At 37.1% G+C, this 17,908-nt stretch overlaps 1 protein-coding gene across 2 annotated transcripts in view; it reads left to right on the plus strand.

The window, feature by feature from the left end:
* rab6ba (RAB6B, member RAS oncogene family a) overlaps nt 1-17,908 on the plus strand; it is a 68,004-nt gene that overhangs the window by 11,264 nt on the left and 38,832 nt on the right. The gene's annotated exons all lie outside the window — the stretch shown is intronic.

Consider the following 17,908-nt stretch of genomic DNA (forward strand, 5'->3'; position numbering starts at 1 on the left):
AAATCTGAGTTGCTTACAACTAGAGATGTAACGATTAATCGCAAGGCAGTTAAAAATCGATTCATAGGTATCACGGTTGATATCGATTTTCTGAAAATTGAATATATATATAATGAACACTTCACATACACGTTCTTGCCTTTGACCACAATCAATATAAAGTAGTGTTTGTATCGTCACCTTAAAAATAACAACTTTTCATCAGACTGCTCCACGCTCGCCATCTCTGCTGATTCATTCATCCTGCAGTGTGTGTGTGTGTGTGCTGGCACATGTGTAAAAACACTAACTCTGATTGGCTACTATGAAACATGACGCCGCCTTAGCCAATCATAATCGCTCACCTTGTTTTTAACCCACCTCCTCACTACAGCTGCGTAAGAAGCCAGGGATGCATTTATTCAATCAATACATGTAACGCACCGCATTTAACGTTCAGTAACGATAACGCTGTTGTAACGGCGTAAACGCCGTTTTTTTAAACACTGTTATTCCAAACACTGATTATATGTGTCAACCATCCTCCCACCCTGGGATACTGACTGACTAAAGGTCCAGATACTTCAGATACATACTTTCATACTGGAGCGTACCTAGGGCCCTATTCTTAAGTCTGAACTTAAGTGTTTTTTCTCGTGCCTGCAGTTACGCGCCTCTCTCCTGTGGGTGCGTACTGCTGATCACCTCCACGATGCGGCACGGAGAAAATATAATGAAATGTAACACATTTTGTCCTGTTTAGAACATATTAGAAATTCTGATGGTCAATCCTTTAGCGCAGTGGTTCTCAAACTTTTTTGCCTGTGACCCATTTTTTAAAAATGTCAAACCATCGCCTCGTATATAAACTGTGAGAGAAGCGAAGTTGTGCATAAATTAACATTTCTGACTATTTAATCACCATTTCTGCATAAACCAGCAAATTAGTTTCATTGATGTGTTATTGAAAACATATACATGTTTATTATTTACAAATCACACCAAATAAAAGCTTTTAGGCAGAGTTAACATGCTATATCATTGTTTTTATTTTCTGTCATCAGTAAAACATAGCCTACATTTAATTACCTTTAAATCAGGCAAAAATAAGTGCATTTTAGGCAGTTAAATTAGCCATAAACTTATTTTTAGGAACTAAATATAGGTTCTTTCAGTTTTAACTTGTTATTCAAATCATAATTAAGGCTAACAAGACACAGCCCACTGTCTCCAAATCCTTGTTTCTGATTGGTCAATCCCATACATGGGGGAGCGGGGAGGGGAGGGGCCATTTCTACGAGCATGAATCAGTTTTGCTACAGACGTCTCGCAAAATGTGTTGCAAAACTCAAGCAGCGCAGATTCACACGAGAAAAGTAGTTTGTGCATCTGTAGCCGGTGAGTTGTGGTTGTAAAAAATGTAATTAAAAAACATGTGACTAAATGTTAGATTACAAGTTTGCAGCTGTAATTTTATGTGTAAATATCAGTCTGTACATTTTTTCCCAACATTTGTGACATTAAATTTATTTCACGTGTGTGGATTTTTTATACACACATAACATTTTACAAGCTCTCACATTTTGCAACATATCTACCATCATACTCCTCCACTTCGAACAAGATCTCATCCCCAACCCAGAGAAGGTACTCCAAAAATATATATTTTAAATCAATAATAAATCAGGTTTGAGAGCGTCTGTTGTTTTGAATAAATCCTCACATTGAGGAGGAAAGCTGTACAGAGTGTTGAACTTAAAACCACATGATGGTCTTTGTCTGTTCCATATGGGCATAAACACATGATCATACTGGAAAGGTTTTTTCAAAAGACCATCTGCCTCAGAGAAGGAGGAAATGAATTTCATATTTTGTTAAGTGCATTGAGATGACTTTGTTGTAATTTTCGCCTCATAAATAAAGTTGATTTAATTTGATTTGATGTTCTGAGAGCATTTGCCATTACTTTACAGAGTGAACCCTGAGTGGAAATGAGAGCGTTGACGATGTTGTTTTCATTCCTGCTGCTGTTTCCTGTCCTGGTGAGAATGAAAATCTAATTTCAACATTCAAGGCTGTTGGTTTGTCTGAAGCCCTGTGGCTTGAGAAAGACGGATGAGTTGTGTCGTCTTGTTTCCTGAGGCGATCACACAGAGCTCAGCAGTCATAGATCTCACACACTGGTGCTCAGCCATTGTTCTTAGCGTGCATTCCTTTCTGTTTATTTTGCAGTTGTCTGTAGTAAAGTCAAATAGTTCATTAGGCTGAAAAAAAGCTGGACTGGCTTTGAGAGGCTTTTTGTGCATTAGAGAATCAGATTTCTATAAAATAAAATGCATTAACCTTATAAGATCTATATATACTATATATACTTTTTCTATATATCTATTTATACTTCCAGATTCATAAACACTTTTTAACTGAGTGCATTCAGGGTAATGAACGCAGTAATCACACCCTGTTCCATTGTTTCAGTCATTCTTCAATGTGCAATATATATATATATTATTCCCATTGTTGCTGCAATGCTCTCCTATTGTACATTTTATTTTATTTTATTTTCATTTCATATTTTTTCTAGCTTATTGTGCTTTTATTTTATTATTTACTCTTGCACAACCAGAGTTGTCCTTTAATTTCATTGTACATTATGTATGATGACAATAAAAGCATTCTATTCTATTCTATTCTATTCTATTCTATTCTATTCTATTCTATTCTATTCTATTCTATTCTAAGCTACTAATGAAGTCTAACAAGCATTTGTTCAGCAATAGATCCTGATACAAGGGTGCACAGTGATGAGGTGAGAGCAGGTGCACGTGCGCGCACATAATAGCCAATGCAAACCTGATGAAATGTTGAAATATGTATATTTGCAATCATAGGATTTGGGGATAGAAGTGAATGGGAGAGTCCTATTGAGACCAGAGTTAGTAATTATCACAAATCCTTGATATCACGTCAAAAACTCGAACTAGTTCACTAGTGAGCTGCAAAAACTCTGACATGTTAACTAGTCAATCAGCAATTAAAGTCTCTAGTTAAAGCTGCAGTTTGTAGAATCCTCTCTCCGCTCCGTTTTGAAGCCGAAATCGAAACTCCCTTACGGGTTTTTTTGTGAAAGCTCTTTGCATCTTTTTCTCATTAGAGACAAATGTAGAGACGTTATCTTGTGTTATTGGAGATTTTTCTGGTGTTTTAGAGCTCGTCCCCACCATAGAGCTCACAGAGTCGTCTGCACTGATCCCAGCTGGCTGCCGCTCTGAGCTGACTGACAACCATCACTTCGCATCCAGACTGTAAAATTAATTCACCTTGAATAAACTTCTCTGAGGTTTACATGCGATTTATCCCGTCTTTTATCACTCCCCCTCTGACACCAGTGTGTGTGTGTGGCGGACCCTCCACAGTCACTGGTATCCATGAGGACACAAAGCGATCCATTCCACCTCAGTGTGTTTGTGCCTTTAAACTGTTGCTTCTACACCTCGCTCTGCCTTTTTCCTCTTCATTTGCTGTGTAACTGTTGTGTCTAACGACGCGATGGAGACTTCTGCTTGGACGTCCGTCATTACACTTTTACTACTGAGGATTTGTGAACGCGCCTGACTTCATTCGAGCAGCCAATAGTAACGCCAAAAACAGCTCATTGAGCACACTTGTTTTAGAAAGATCTCTGAAAGGTAGTGATAAGACATGTGACACACTATTGTTATTAACCTCATATTTAGGTCAGAGTTGTGTTTATTTTATTTGTATAGTTGGTGCAGGTATTAATAAACAACATTGACACATTGCTGCTTTGATTCTGTTGCACATTTTAAAGTTGTTATGACTAAAAGCTAAGGCAAGTCTTTCACTTTTCATTTTTCAATTTTACAATTTATTTTAAAGACATCAAATGGCAATATACTTCTAGTCATGTTTTGCTTAACTTGACATCATATTTTGATCATTTTTGATATTTTATATATACATGTTTGACCTCGGCGAATGGACATCTGTACATAACAAATCATTTATTTTCTACAAGTTTTCCAATTCAATTACTTCTCATTAATTTAATTATTCTCATTAAAGCCTTCCTCAAAAATCCAATTATTTAAGACGGACGTGTTTTTGCTGCTGTTTTTTGTGTGTTTCTGTGTTGTTTGTGTGTGTTCGTGCAGTCATGTTATGTATTTTGTTGATTAATTTATTTTGAGATTTTTTATGTGTGTTTTTGGAGTCATTTTGTGTATTTTGTTTACTTGTATGTGAATTTATGAGTTTTTATCTCATTTTGTGGGTTTTTGGACACATCTCGTGTTTTCAGTTGTTTTGGGGGCCGCACTAAAGTAGTCTGAGGGCCACATGTTGCCCCCAGGCTGCTTGTTGCCTATGACCCCTAAAGTTTACTGTGATAACTATAAACCATAAGAGTGAATGTGTACTAATTCCTCTATTGATGAAGTTGTGTTCTGCCTACTTCCCTGAGTCGTGGTGGATACGTTTGTCAATGATCAGGCAGACTTTTCTCCCCCTGTGACCAAAGAAAATTATTCAGTAAAATATTTATACAAATTCAACTGTTGGTCCAATCTTGACTGTCTGAACTTTGTTTGTAAGGGCACAACCAGGACCATAAGCATGTAAAATGGTGTGTGTCCTCCATAAAGCAGTGATATGTTAAACATGTTTGTTAGAGTGGTGGATTTCTTTCTAGACCATAGGTTGCAGTGTATGCAATGTCGGCCATAGAAAGCTGATTACGTAGAAACAGGCTTCAACCTCCTCGGACCTTCCTGTGATTTTTTATGATTTTTTTTACATTTTGTGAAAAAATATCTAATGCTCACACGTACAGTAGGTGGCGCAGTGTCTACAGTCAGTTATTTTTTATTGTTACGTGTTAGTTGCAGTAATATTGTATGGGTGAAATTTCAACTGAAATAATGTGAGATTACATGTTTGGCATGTCTTCTACACTCAGCCACTTGTTTTACAGGGAAAATAGTAAATGTGTGATGTTGTCACAAAACATCTTCATGCATGTGAGGTAGGGCTGGGCCATATGGGCCAAAATTCATTTCTCGATATTTTTTTCTCGAAATGGCGATATACCATAAAAATCTCAATATGTATTTTTTAACTCAAAGTCTGAACAGAAAGACAATTCTGGGTTAAATTTGCTAATGCAAAATGCTACACAGGCACATCAGCTGCACAATATGTGCCACTTTTGACTTTTTCTCCTCTAAGGCAGTGTTTCTCAAATGGGGGTACGCAATGGCACTACAGGGGGTACTTGTGTGAGCACTAGGGTTGGGTAGGCAGGGCATTGCAAATAGAGACCACCAATGTTGACACCAATGATAATTTCATATGTTTCTGCTGGCAAGTTTTAATCGAACAAAATCAAAAATGTTTGTGTTGGAAACACAGAAACACGGAGAAAATGACAACAACAACAACTCAGAACAACCTCAGTGAGGTGTATCCACAAAGTAAATCCAACCATTCACTGTGAAAATACAAACAATGTTCTGACCTTACCTTTGCTGAAGGTCTGGTAGCTCAGCAATGTGCTTTTGAGAGTGGGTGTGGCTTCCTCCTGGCTCCTCCTCCTGCCTTACAGCGGAGTGAGACTGTGCAGCGTCTCTGCCGTACCAGGAAATAGTGCTGTTTAGTCATTTGGGCTAAGAAACGCACAAAATGCTGACACTTTCAAACTTATAGGTACTGTCGGAAATGGAAAAATAAATAATTTATAATTATATTATAATTAAAACAAATAATCAAAATATCAATTCACTCTTGGGTAGGCACTGCCTACCTTGCCTACCCTGACTGCACGTCACTGAACAAAATACACAAAATGACACCAAAAATACACACACTAAGAGAGAAAAATATTATTATTAACCCACAAAATGACAACAAAGACACTAAATGAGAGACAAATACACAAGATCACGACAAAATACACAAAAATAACAGAGAAACATACAAAACGACATAAGAAACAACCAAATGACACCAAAAACACACACACTGAGAGAATAATGTAGATAATACCAACAACACCAAAAACACACAAAATGACGATAGAAATGATCTTGATTAGAACATGAAGTGAAAATATAAGCGTCAGTCTTGGTCCCTGCACACCAGGTGGGAGATGACCATAAATGATAAAAATGATAGAAATACATCTATTCAGGAGGCACTAAATACTGTTAAATGCCACTTATTTATAAAATTAGATTGTTTAAAATGTGTGTAATCACTCCATTACATCATAATGATCTATAGTTATTTTTTCACAGAATTTTGAGAAACATGTTCTCGTCGGAAAAAGCTGGTACTTGGTTTTAAAAATTAGAGAAAAGGGGTAAGTTTGAGAACCACTGCTCTAACGGACAGCATGTGTGAGTGAGTTCTGTAATGTGGCTTGTTTAGGTGAAGGTATGGGTTAGGACGCACTTAGTGATCATCTAACTGAGCTTTTCATGCTTTTCTGAGAAGTAGAGAAAGCAGCGACTCTTAAATTTGTAATGTTCTATATCGCAAAAAAATAAATCTCAAAACCCGCTGACTCTCAAAATATTGCTCAGGTTTAATGTGAGGTATTTCTGTGTCATATTTAATTTAGAGGCTCAGAGGCCTTAGTTCTGTTCCCTTACTCTGTATGTTCTGTTCTGTTACTCTGTGTGTTCTGTTCTGTTACTCTGTATGTTCTGTTCTGTTACTCTGTATGTTCTGTTCTGTTATACTCTGTATGTTCTGTTCTGTTACTCTGTATGTTCTGTTCTGTTACTCTGTATGTTCTGTTCTGTTACTCTGTATGTTCTGTTCTGTTATACTCTGTGTGTTCTGTTCCATTACTCTGTGTGTTCTGTTCTGTTATACTCTGTGTGTTCTGTTCTGTTACTCTGTATGTTCTGTTCTGTTACTCTGTATGTTCTGTTCCATTACTCTGTATGTTCTGTTCTGTTATACTCTGTGTGTTCTGTTCCATTACTCTGTATGTTCTGTTCTGTTACTCTGTATGTTCTGTTCTGTTACTCTGTATGTTCTGTTCCATTACTCTGTATGTTCTGTTCCATTACTCTGTGTGTTCTGTTCTGTTACTCTGTATGTTCTGTTCTGTTACTCTGTATGTTCTCCAGGACATTGTGCTGTTCTATCCTGTTAATATATTCATATAGAACTACTTACTTCCCCCTTCTTTTTTATTCTGTGCTAAATATTAAATCAGTAGCTCTCTCCAATGGGCTGAGCTCTCATCCTGGTGTTGTACAAAGAAGGACAGGAACATTTTTATTTTTACCCACGACATAGCGAGTCAAAGCTGGGCTCACGCACAAAGCTCTGGTCGAGTTCTGATTGGTTGTGAAGATGTTTCATGGTGTCAGAATCTGGGTGAGCTGTAGAGGTTTGATGACAGAGAGCACGGCTGCTGTAATGTCAACCTAATAAACAGAATAAGTGTTTTCTACAGGTTAGTACAGCAGATCTGATTATCAATATAACTTCTGGGGTCATTAATTATTAGTAACATATAAATGACAGCAAAAGCAGCAAAGTAGTTCATCATCACTTCATCTGTTTTCAGTCGTGGTGAGACTCAATAAAAATGTTTTTTCTAAAAATGTAATTGTTTAGAGACTCTGTAATTAACTAAATAATCTTGATTAATCTAAATTAATCTCATTACAATATTTGACTCAAGAACCATTTTTCTTAAATAAATTGATTATTTTGGTATATCATTGGATCAATGAAAACAATAAATGAGCTTTAACAACTAAATAGTGTTTATTATTTCCATCACTGAGTGCTAATATAATGTTTAATATGAATAAAGAATATTATGATTGCATTGTTCACAAAGCACTAACTTAAATTAAACTAAGATATATTCATGCTTTTCTGAGTTTTGTAAACTTTCTAAAACAAATGTGTTTTTGAATTAAAATAAAAAAATAGCACTTAGTCCAGAACATTCCAGAGAAATATAAACTGAACAGTGTAAAGACAGTTAGAATATCTGTGGATATCATGAAATAAACAGAGCAACTGATGAAGCTGATGAATTTAGTTTGAAATAGTCTTTTTACATAAAAGCTGATAAGTTGGGTCAGATAATGCTGTCTGTAGCAGCACTTCTAGCCCCGCCCACATCCTCTACCACAGAGTGGTCGACTGTCACTACAATCATTTATCACTGACTTTGTTCATTTGTCACTCATGGATTTATTCATTTTGGCTCCAGTGTGGATTGGAGACACTGTGTGCTCAGAGCATGTTGCAGATAGCACTGTCCGAGTGTCCTTGCTAATTGTCCGTGCTAGCTGCTACATGTTTAGCATTGAGGTGCTAGCTGAAGCTAGACGAGCTCTTTCACACAACTGTGCTTTAGTTTTCCATCCAATGTTTTTATTTAAGCTAAAATTTAAGTCCACAAAGCACAGCAACGACTTCTCCTCTGGCTCTCCTGTTTCTTGTGTTGTGGGCTGTGCATCATTAATACGGGTATACCCGTGTTATGGTCTGAGTTTACAGCCGTACTGAGATTCTATTACAATCTCAGTACGTGACTGCTACGTACTGAGGTGTACCCGTGCTGGATTATCCATGCACAGAGATTGTTGTATTGATTTAAAAAAAGCTTAAAACATTACATCAGTCAAACCATCAATATAACATCAACCAATGATAAAAAAAAAATAATATATGATTGTCATAATCAGATTTATATGAATACAACAGCTTATTATTATAAAGTTACATTAAGTTAACTGTTTTTTTTTTTTAATTGCAACGTATATTATAATCATGTTTTTTTGGAGAATTATTCCTATTCGTATTGACATTGCTGCATGACACACTATTACTTTACTCAAATTGTTGACTAAGATTGTCACTCAGATTTCCATACTGAGCTTGCCATGGGAAATTAGTAAAAGGAAGAATAAATTCTTAAAAAGTATATTCCAACGTGCTTTATTTTTATCCAAACAGAATACATGTAATAATAAAAAAAACTGCATAAAATAAATTATAAAACATTTTCTTTTTTTCTGGTGTCACGGTCTGAGTTTATTTCCTTACTGAGATTATAACCCTAACCCTAACATAATCCAATAAACAAAGAAAACACGTGTGCGTTCACTTTGAAAACAAAAATAAAGAAAAATTTATTATTTTTTTTCAGCAAAAATTCATTTTTCGTTAGTGCACATGTGCGCGCCTGTGCATACATGCGCATATACAATCTCAGTACGATGTGAACTCAGACCATGACACCGGTAGTGCGCATGCTCATAATCGATCTCAGGACGAGGTAAACTCAGACCGTGACACTGGGAACTCGTCCAATAAGAAAGGATTTGATTTTTTTTTAAAGCGATTAACTGTATTACTTTTTTTAGTGCATTATTTTTTTAAATAAATAATTCATCGTAATTAGCGCGTTAAATTCCCAGCCCTAGTTTTCAGGCCTTCCTTAACGATGGTGATAACAGTGTAAAATGTGATGTTCTCACCTCTTGACTGCAAACAAGATGTTTAGTGTATAAAGTTACCATGATAACAAAGGTTATTCTGTAAGACATGTTATAGTTTCAAACCAGCACACTGTAACCTAATGCTAGCAATATTAACATGTAATGGAGGCGCTTACAGCTAAATGTATGCAAACAGCCTAAGTATAGGACTGGAGGGCCGACATAAATCACTAGTACAACTACATACAGCAGATGAAGAGATACAATTGACTGATTAACTCTGAGTGCAGTGAGATTAAATACATTCTGGACTTCAATCTAAAGTGCTTGTGTGAAAAAGCTGCCTTTTTAACATGTCTTTTGTGCACTTATCCATCTCTTTGCCACTAATTGACACACTCCTTTCTGTAGTTGTACAGTTGAGATGAAGCCTAATGTGAGTCCAGCTGTGCAGGACCTTTACCGCATCATTAAACTGTGCTTTGAGCTTTGAGCCTTGATGAGCTGTTGGTGGAGTCGTGGTGGTGGTGAATGCGTGGGTTGGAGCTCAGCAGGTGCTCAGCTGGTCCTAATAATTGGCCTTTGGGTTTTTAGCTTTGAAGCTCCACAGTCAGAAGAGTCTTCATTAAAAAACAAGTCTCTAATTGGAAGCGTTCGACAGAGGATAGCCTGCCTGTGTGTGTCAATAGTTACTGACTTATGGTGTCTGCATAATGGTTATAGATTCATCTGTTTGTTACTACTGTATATCATCAATGGAGTCTGCAGAGTTTATGTACCAGGATGTTTTTACACAGATGTGTTCATTACAATAAGTAACTAGAGCACAAACCTCCGTCAAGGCCTAAATATCCTCTTTACCAACTATTGGCAGCAGTGACGTGCCGTGACCACTAGGGTTGGGTAGGCACGTTGCAAATCGAGACCACCAATGACAGTTTCATATGTTTCTGCTGGCAAGTGTTAATTCAATTCAAATCAATTTTATTTGTATAAAGCAATTTCCAACAAAGTCATCTCAATGCGCTTATCAAAATATAAGATTCATAATAAGAAAGAAAAAACCCAACAAGATCCACATGAACAAGCATTTAGCCATCTAACAAAATAACATCATAAACACCATTAAAGAAACATAAACAATTATTTAATATAGCCTCCATACTCTCCCAACAAGATATATCTCATGACACGACAGCACATCTGTTGTTTGTGTTGGAAACACAGAAACACGGAGAAAATGACAACAACAACAACAACTCAGAACAGCCTCAGTGAGGAGCATCCACAAAGCCAATCCTTGTACCATTCACTGTGAAAAGTATGAAACATGTTCTGACCTTACCTTTGCTGAAGCTCTGGTAACTCAGGTGTTGGTCTCCATATTTTAAAAGCTGTTGTTTTTCCTCAAAACAAAGTTTCTCTATCATCTCTAGCGCTGTCATCCTGACTGTAGTGTTATCCCGCCCACTAGCTAGAGAACGTAGCAGCAGCGGTCACGTGATATCAATTCACTAATGTACTGTGAACTTACGTATAGCATTTAGCATAGCGCGGTTACGTCCAAAGGCACCTAAATGGTTGTCATCTTGGGGACCTGACTGCGCATGCGCAAACACGCTATGGGAACGGAAGAAGAGGAGCAACGTGCCTTTGGGAGGGGGCGTGACCTCCCTCTGCCTTACAGCGGAGTGAGACTGTGCAACTGTTCCAGGAAATAGCGCTGTTTAGTAATTTGGGCTATGAAATGCACAAAATGCGGACACTTTCAAACTTATAGGTACTGTAGGCTATTGGAAACGGAAAAATAAATAATTTATAATTATATTATAATTATAACAAATAATCAAAATATCAATTCACCCTTGGGTAGGCACTGCCTACCTTGTCAACCGTGACAACACGTCACTGATTGGAAGTTATCTGGATCAGTGGTTATCAAACTTTTCTGGCTTTGTCTGACTAAAACATTTTGCTTAGAAAACTACTTAAAAACAAATAAATACCAGTTTTAGGTATAACCACTCACTTCTTCCCTGTGATCGCGGCCACCACCATTATACTTTAACTGGGTACTGTCTCCCACTTCAATTTCTCCACACTTGTCACCAGACTGGCTGAATGATTACACAACACAATAAGCACAATATGCACAACTATAACATCACATTTCACACTCACCTTAAAACAGTTAACTCTTCCCCACGCCTTCCATTTTCCTACCCTGACTCCCTCTTCCCTGTTCTCTTTCCCCCACCTACGTGTAACACCCTCTCTTTTTACATCTTCCCTTTAATGAAGTATTTTTTACCCTTCCTTGGGGGGGGCTAGTGATGTCACAATTATGCAATAAAAATAAATTCATTTATTTAATTGCAATAACAAAACATGCATTGCTGTCTATAAAAGATTACACTTCTTGTAGTGATGACCTTTGACAGCATGTGCAAAGTATATATATATATTTAAAAAAAAGCTATAGATCATAATGATGGAATGAACGAGTGATAACACACATTTTAAATAATCTCATTTTGTAAATAAGTGCAGTATTTAGTGCAGTGTTTCACAACCTTTTTTGGATTGTGACCACATTTCAATATCAAGAATTTTTGGCAACCCCAAAGACATTTTTTCTATAACTAGTTTTTGATTGGTTGAGCTCAGATATTTTTTTTTCACTGCATTTTAGTTGAACTAGATTTATATTTTACAAAGTGAAAGTATTGAAATACAGTTGTTTAAGATTGTGTTGTTTAAAAAAAAAGAATGATAATTAAAAAAATAAATAATGTGAACTCACTGTGCAGCGCTGTGGGGATGGGCCGGTGTGACTGGGCGTGTCCTATCTGCTCCAGGAGCAACGCTTAAAGATCTCATATCATGCTATTTTTCACCCATCTCCATTTGTTCTAAGAACCCCAAAAACATAGTATTTGAGGTTTATTTTCCCAAACTCGTCTGTTTTCCAGAGTTTTAGCCTCTGAAAAGTCACTTTCTGACCAACTCTACTCTGCATAAAGGCTGCTTTGTGTCCTACTAATGCATATTAATCAATGGGCGTGTCTATAGATGGGACACTGACATCATCCTCCCCGCACGGTGACCTAGGGCCAGAGGACGGCCCGTCCTCCTCCCACTCATTCCGTAGCCGAGCTCATGCTGCTTTATAAACACGAGACAGAGCATGGGGGCGGGGCGTTCACCGGTACATACATAGATTGTAGAAAATACATACATAGCACTGCGTGAACGATGCTGAAATGCTCACCTTCGTGGGCGTGTCTGTTTACATGTCAATCACGGCAGAGGGCTTCCTGGAGGCGTGGCTTCTTCAGCTGAGTGGCACGTTAAATTTGTCATCGAAGTGAGAACACGTCATCAAATTGGAGCGAGGTGTTTGGTCTCGCAATGCAGTAAGAAAGGAACAAATCACCCTCTAACTAACGATTGAGGGAATCAATGAAAAAAAACCCTTTGGGCATGTGTATGAAGCCCATATAGCACTTTATCATGTTTAATGCACAGAAAAGTTGATTTAGCGTAACATGGACCCTTTAAAATCAAGGCAAAAACCTGGGGGTTTAGTTACACTTTAAGTAGATTTACTTCTTTAATGTCCACCACTGGTCAGCAGACAAGCGTTAATGTCGAGCTCTGCCTTAAATGTGTTTACACAGAGAGAGAAATGAATAAACATGGGCTGCAACAATGGTTTATCTGTTTTTGATTCATGTGATCAGTGGGTTTATTGAAATTCCTACAAGACCCATGTTCTACTAAAACCTGATAAATAAATGAAATGCCCTGAGAGTGACCCAAAGTTCTGTTTTATTTCACAATGTGTTTTAGGAAAATGACGACTCAGCAGGATGTTCAGAAGGTTAGATCAGAACTCTGCTTCCTAATGTACTAAATGCAGAAAGCCTGCAGTGACAGTGACAAATAGTAAGTGAATTACTCAGTTGAGTAATTCAGTAGAAGCATGAAAATAACTAAATATGTTTTATTTTTTTATCACATGCTGGCCCTCAAAGCAAGAAAAACATCTCAAAATATACAGTTAAAACTAGTATCAAGGTACAGTTTAGCATTTAGCATTCTTTTCATCACATTTGATAATAAAAAACCTTCAGTGCGAGAGGTAATGTGTATCACACTCACAAATGTGAGGGAGTCAGTATCAAGTGTAAAAAACTATTACCACCAATTAATCCCCTATATAATGACCTGTACATTTTTGGGGCAATGCTTTATGGGGGTTGTAGTGCTTAGCTTAATGTGTCCATCACAATTCAGCAACTAAAAAACTATATTTGCTGTTAACTGATCCTGCCTTCACTGAACCTTTACCTGAAAATCATGGTTTTACACAGTTCTCTCTCTCTCTCTCTCTAAAAAAAAAAAAACATTCATATCGAAGCAGGTTATTAAACACAAGGACTTTAAATGTCTTCAATTTCTGTGTGGCAGGTTTATTCATGTTTAATCTTCTTCAGGGTCTTTATTATGATGCTCATTCTCTTTGAAAAGTATTGCAAAACTCACTGTATTACGTTGGTTTTGTTTCAAAAAGAGACCTGGACAGTCATGCACTTCATCAACTTCTTTACTGATAAAATTCCAACAATTAGAAACAAAGCTAATGTCCCCCCTGCAGCAGTGCTCAATAATTTATTAAACAAAGCAGCTCCTGAAACAACCCCAGCTTTTATTTACATAGTTTCACTCCAATTGTTCTATCTGAACTGACCTCAATAGTTAGTGCTTCTAAAGTAACCAACAACCTGTCTTTTAGATCCAATCCCACCTCCACTATTTAAACATATTTTTCCACTAATCAACACTAATATGATGAACTGGATAAACACATCTCTAGTAACAGTTTATGTACCACAGGCCTTTAAAACCGCTGTAATCAAACCTCTCCTTAAAAAACAATCCTTGATCCAAGTGACTTGTCCAATTATAGACCAATATCCAATCTCCCTTTTGTTTCCAAAATTCTTGAAAAAATTACCGCAGGTCAACTCATACCTGTCAACTCCCAAACTCCCATATTTTACCTCTATTTCCCACCACTGTCCCGTATTTGTATTATCCCATACATATCCTGTATATTAATGTAGTAATAATTAAAAGATACATAAAAACATTATTCTGCCTCTTTTAATTGAACGTTGTCACTAGCCTCACAAGAACTGCCACGTGAAGTGCCCTGAGTGGGCCTGAGTTCTTGTGGGATTAGAGCCAACAGCGCTGACAAACCCGGAAACAACTGAAGAGAGATGGACAAATGTAACAAGACGTTGTGGTGAAAAAACAAAGAACTGGTGTAAATATGTTGTGAAATGTGACAGAGAGTTTACCTTCCTAAAGAGCAGCAGGATGGGACACAGTTACACGTTCTGTAAGATTAATAACTGAGATTTTAACGTCTCTCATGGGGGAAGGAACAACATAAGCCCCACAAATATACACTGCTTTCAAAAAGTGCTAAAGGATATAAAGTCTGTAATAAATGTGTTTAATAAGTCATTAGTGAATACCAGAGAACCACATGAGTGAGCCTGAAAAATTAAAATAAAATATGTAATAAAAATAAAATGTAAATTCCTATTTTAAAGAAAACACAAGTGAAATTAACAGTAAACTTGCAATGTGTTGACTTACATGAACTAAGTATATTAAATGTGCTTCATATAGCCATTAATAATTTCATTTAGGCTGTTTTATAATTTAGGAATTAGAGCTGGGCGATATATCGAGATTCAAGATGCATCGGATTTTCTATTTTGGCGATATAGAAAATTACAATATCCCATAAAGCACATAGCTTATTTTGTATCAAATGCCTAGAAGTAGAACAGGAGGCAGAGCATTCAGCTACCAGGCTCCTCACCTTTGGAACCAGTTCCCAGTCTCAGTACGAGAGGCTGCTACTCTCTCCACCTTTAAAAGTAAACCCAAAACCTACTTATATGCTAAAGCGTATACCGTATTATAGCGTTAACCTAACCACTAGGCACAAAGCCCTAAACCTAAAAAAATAGGAACTGAAAACTAAGATTATATAGTAGAACACCAACACTATATTCAAACACAATCCACCATCTACACATACAGTAGCTCTAATGGGCTGCAAAGGGTTGTAGCCAACCCCCCACTTCTGAACCTCATTGTAGACCCATCACACTGCTTACACACCATTTACACTGATGTCTACCCCATACTCATTCTCATTCCACTCACACATAGTTTAGAACCAGGTGTTTTTTCAATGCTCAACTAGTCTGGAACACTCTGATGTTCTAGTTCTTTCTCCTGTTCCGTTCTTCCTTCTGTCCACTATTCCCATCCAGTCGAGGCAGATGGCTGCCACCTCTGAACCTGGTTCTAATGGAGATTTCTTCCTGTTAAAAGAAAAACTGTTAGATTTTTCTTCCCACTCTCGCTAAATGTTTGATCATGTGGATTTGTTGGGTTTTTTCCTTTTTCCTTTTTATTACAAATTTTATATTTTGATAGCGCATTGGGATGACTTGTTGTAATTAGCGCTATGTAAATAATTTATAGAATTGAATTATAGGGGAGCGAGACGTGACTTTTTTATTGTGTTGTAGAGACTGATGAACTGATCTGAATGATTTGTGATGTTTTTACCGCTGATCTGATTTATCAGGACTTGTTCATTTCGCTGGTATCCACCTAAAGCAGGACAGCTATGGAGCTAAATGAGCGTTATTAGCATGTAATCATTAGCATGATCAGCAGTTGTACATCAGATCATGCCAGGTAGATGAAGGTACAGACGCATGTAGTTATTCTCCCTGATTAAAACTCTATTTATAAACTAGTACGCACCCATTTCATTAACTGGTAGAAGACAGATTAGGTTCACCAACAGTGTTAGGATTTTTCCATGTAAATAATGAATGACTGATGAATGATTTGCCAATGCTGTCCCTATAACTAAAAGGGATAATCAGCTCCATGTAGTTTGGTCATTGTCTGATGGGCTTGATCTCGACTACTTTAATTTTTTGCATCAGAGTTTGAGGTAGATAGTAGATCTAATGCAGCGTCCCCAACCCTTTTTGCCCCACAAACCAGTTTAATATCAGACAATATTTTCATGAACCGGCCTTTAAAATGTGGCTTTTTTTTATTTAATTTTCTAAATATAATAATAAAGTTGAATCCACTGTGTATACAACTTTATTAACAAGGTTAAACAAGCCTTCAACATAAGATATAAATAATAAACAAATATAAATTGCATGAAACATACAACTCACCATAACGCTAAATCAGTGGGAGCCCTGAGCTTGTTTCTCTGCAACGAGATGGTCCCATCTCGGGGTAGTGGGAGACAATGACACTCAACGTGTGATGCTTCTGTTCATGAAGTCTTCTCTGTATTTTTGTTTTGGTTGCTGTCACTGCGGAAAACCCTGCTTCACACAGATAGGATGTCGGAAACGGCAACGGGGATTTCAGAGCTGTTGTGGCGATCTCAGGGTATTTTTCCATGACTTTACTCCAAAACACCAGCAGAGTTGGAGTCTCAAACATACTTTTAAGGCCTCTGTCATTTGCAATCTCTAGCAGTTGATCTTCTTGCATTGAGATGCTAGATTCCCCTGGTTTGTTGGAAAATGGGTCGCGGATCCAATCCTTGGCAGTACGTGGGTCTTTAGTGGTTGGGAAGTAAGCGCTTGAACTCTTTTAAAAGCAAAGACAGGTGAACGTGCTCCAGCTGGGAGAATGACAGCTGAAGCTCAGTCTCTACCAAAACCCCCGCTAATGTTTGAAACATTAGTCAAATACATCGTCCCCACAAATCCAGTTTAACTTTAAATAAGGTTACTTTATCTGCCAACTTGAAGAGAGTTGTAATTTTCCCCTGAAGTGACAGATTGAGTTCATTGAGTAGGTTGAATACGTCACACAAGTGACCCATGAGTTTTACTGGGCTTTATTTACCGCCGAGTAGTTCCTACTGCTTGTTTACAAGTTTATAAACATTGTTTTATTATTGTCCATAGTTCCTGTTATGAACATACAGTATACTGTATGTACATCTGAATGAGGTAACCTTTAAATAATAATATTAATAATTATAATAAATAGATAAATAATGAATGTTAACAATGTCAAAAATAATCTTTCAAACATTAAAAATAAGTTAGTTTTGTCTTTTGTAGTGTAATTACTTGTGACCCACATTATCAGCTGGTTAGAATTACTTTGTACTATGATTTCATAGTACAAGCAGTAGGAACTAATTACCGGTAAATATACCCCAATAAAACACTGGAAAACATAAACCAGGAATAAATATTTTCTCCCTGGTAAAGATAGTAGCTCTAACTACTGCTACAATGATAAACTTATTAACATTACAGCCTGTGCAGCAGTACGGGGGAAATGTA

Source organism: Gouania willdenowi, chromosome 4 (assembly GCF_900634775.1).
Source record: "Gouania willdenowi chromosome 4, fGouWil2.1, whole genome shotgun sequence".
In the NCBI taxonomy this organism is placed as follows: Eukaryota; Metazoa; Chordata; class Actinopteri; order Blenniiformes; family Gobiesocidae; genus Gouania; species Gouania willdenowi.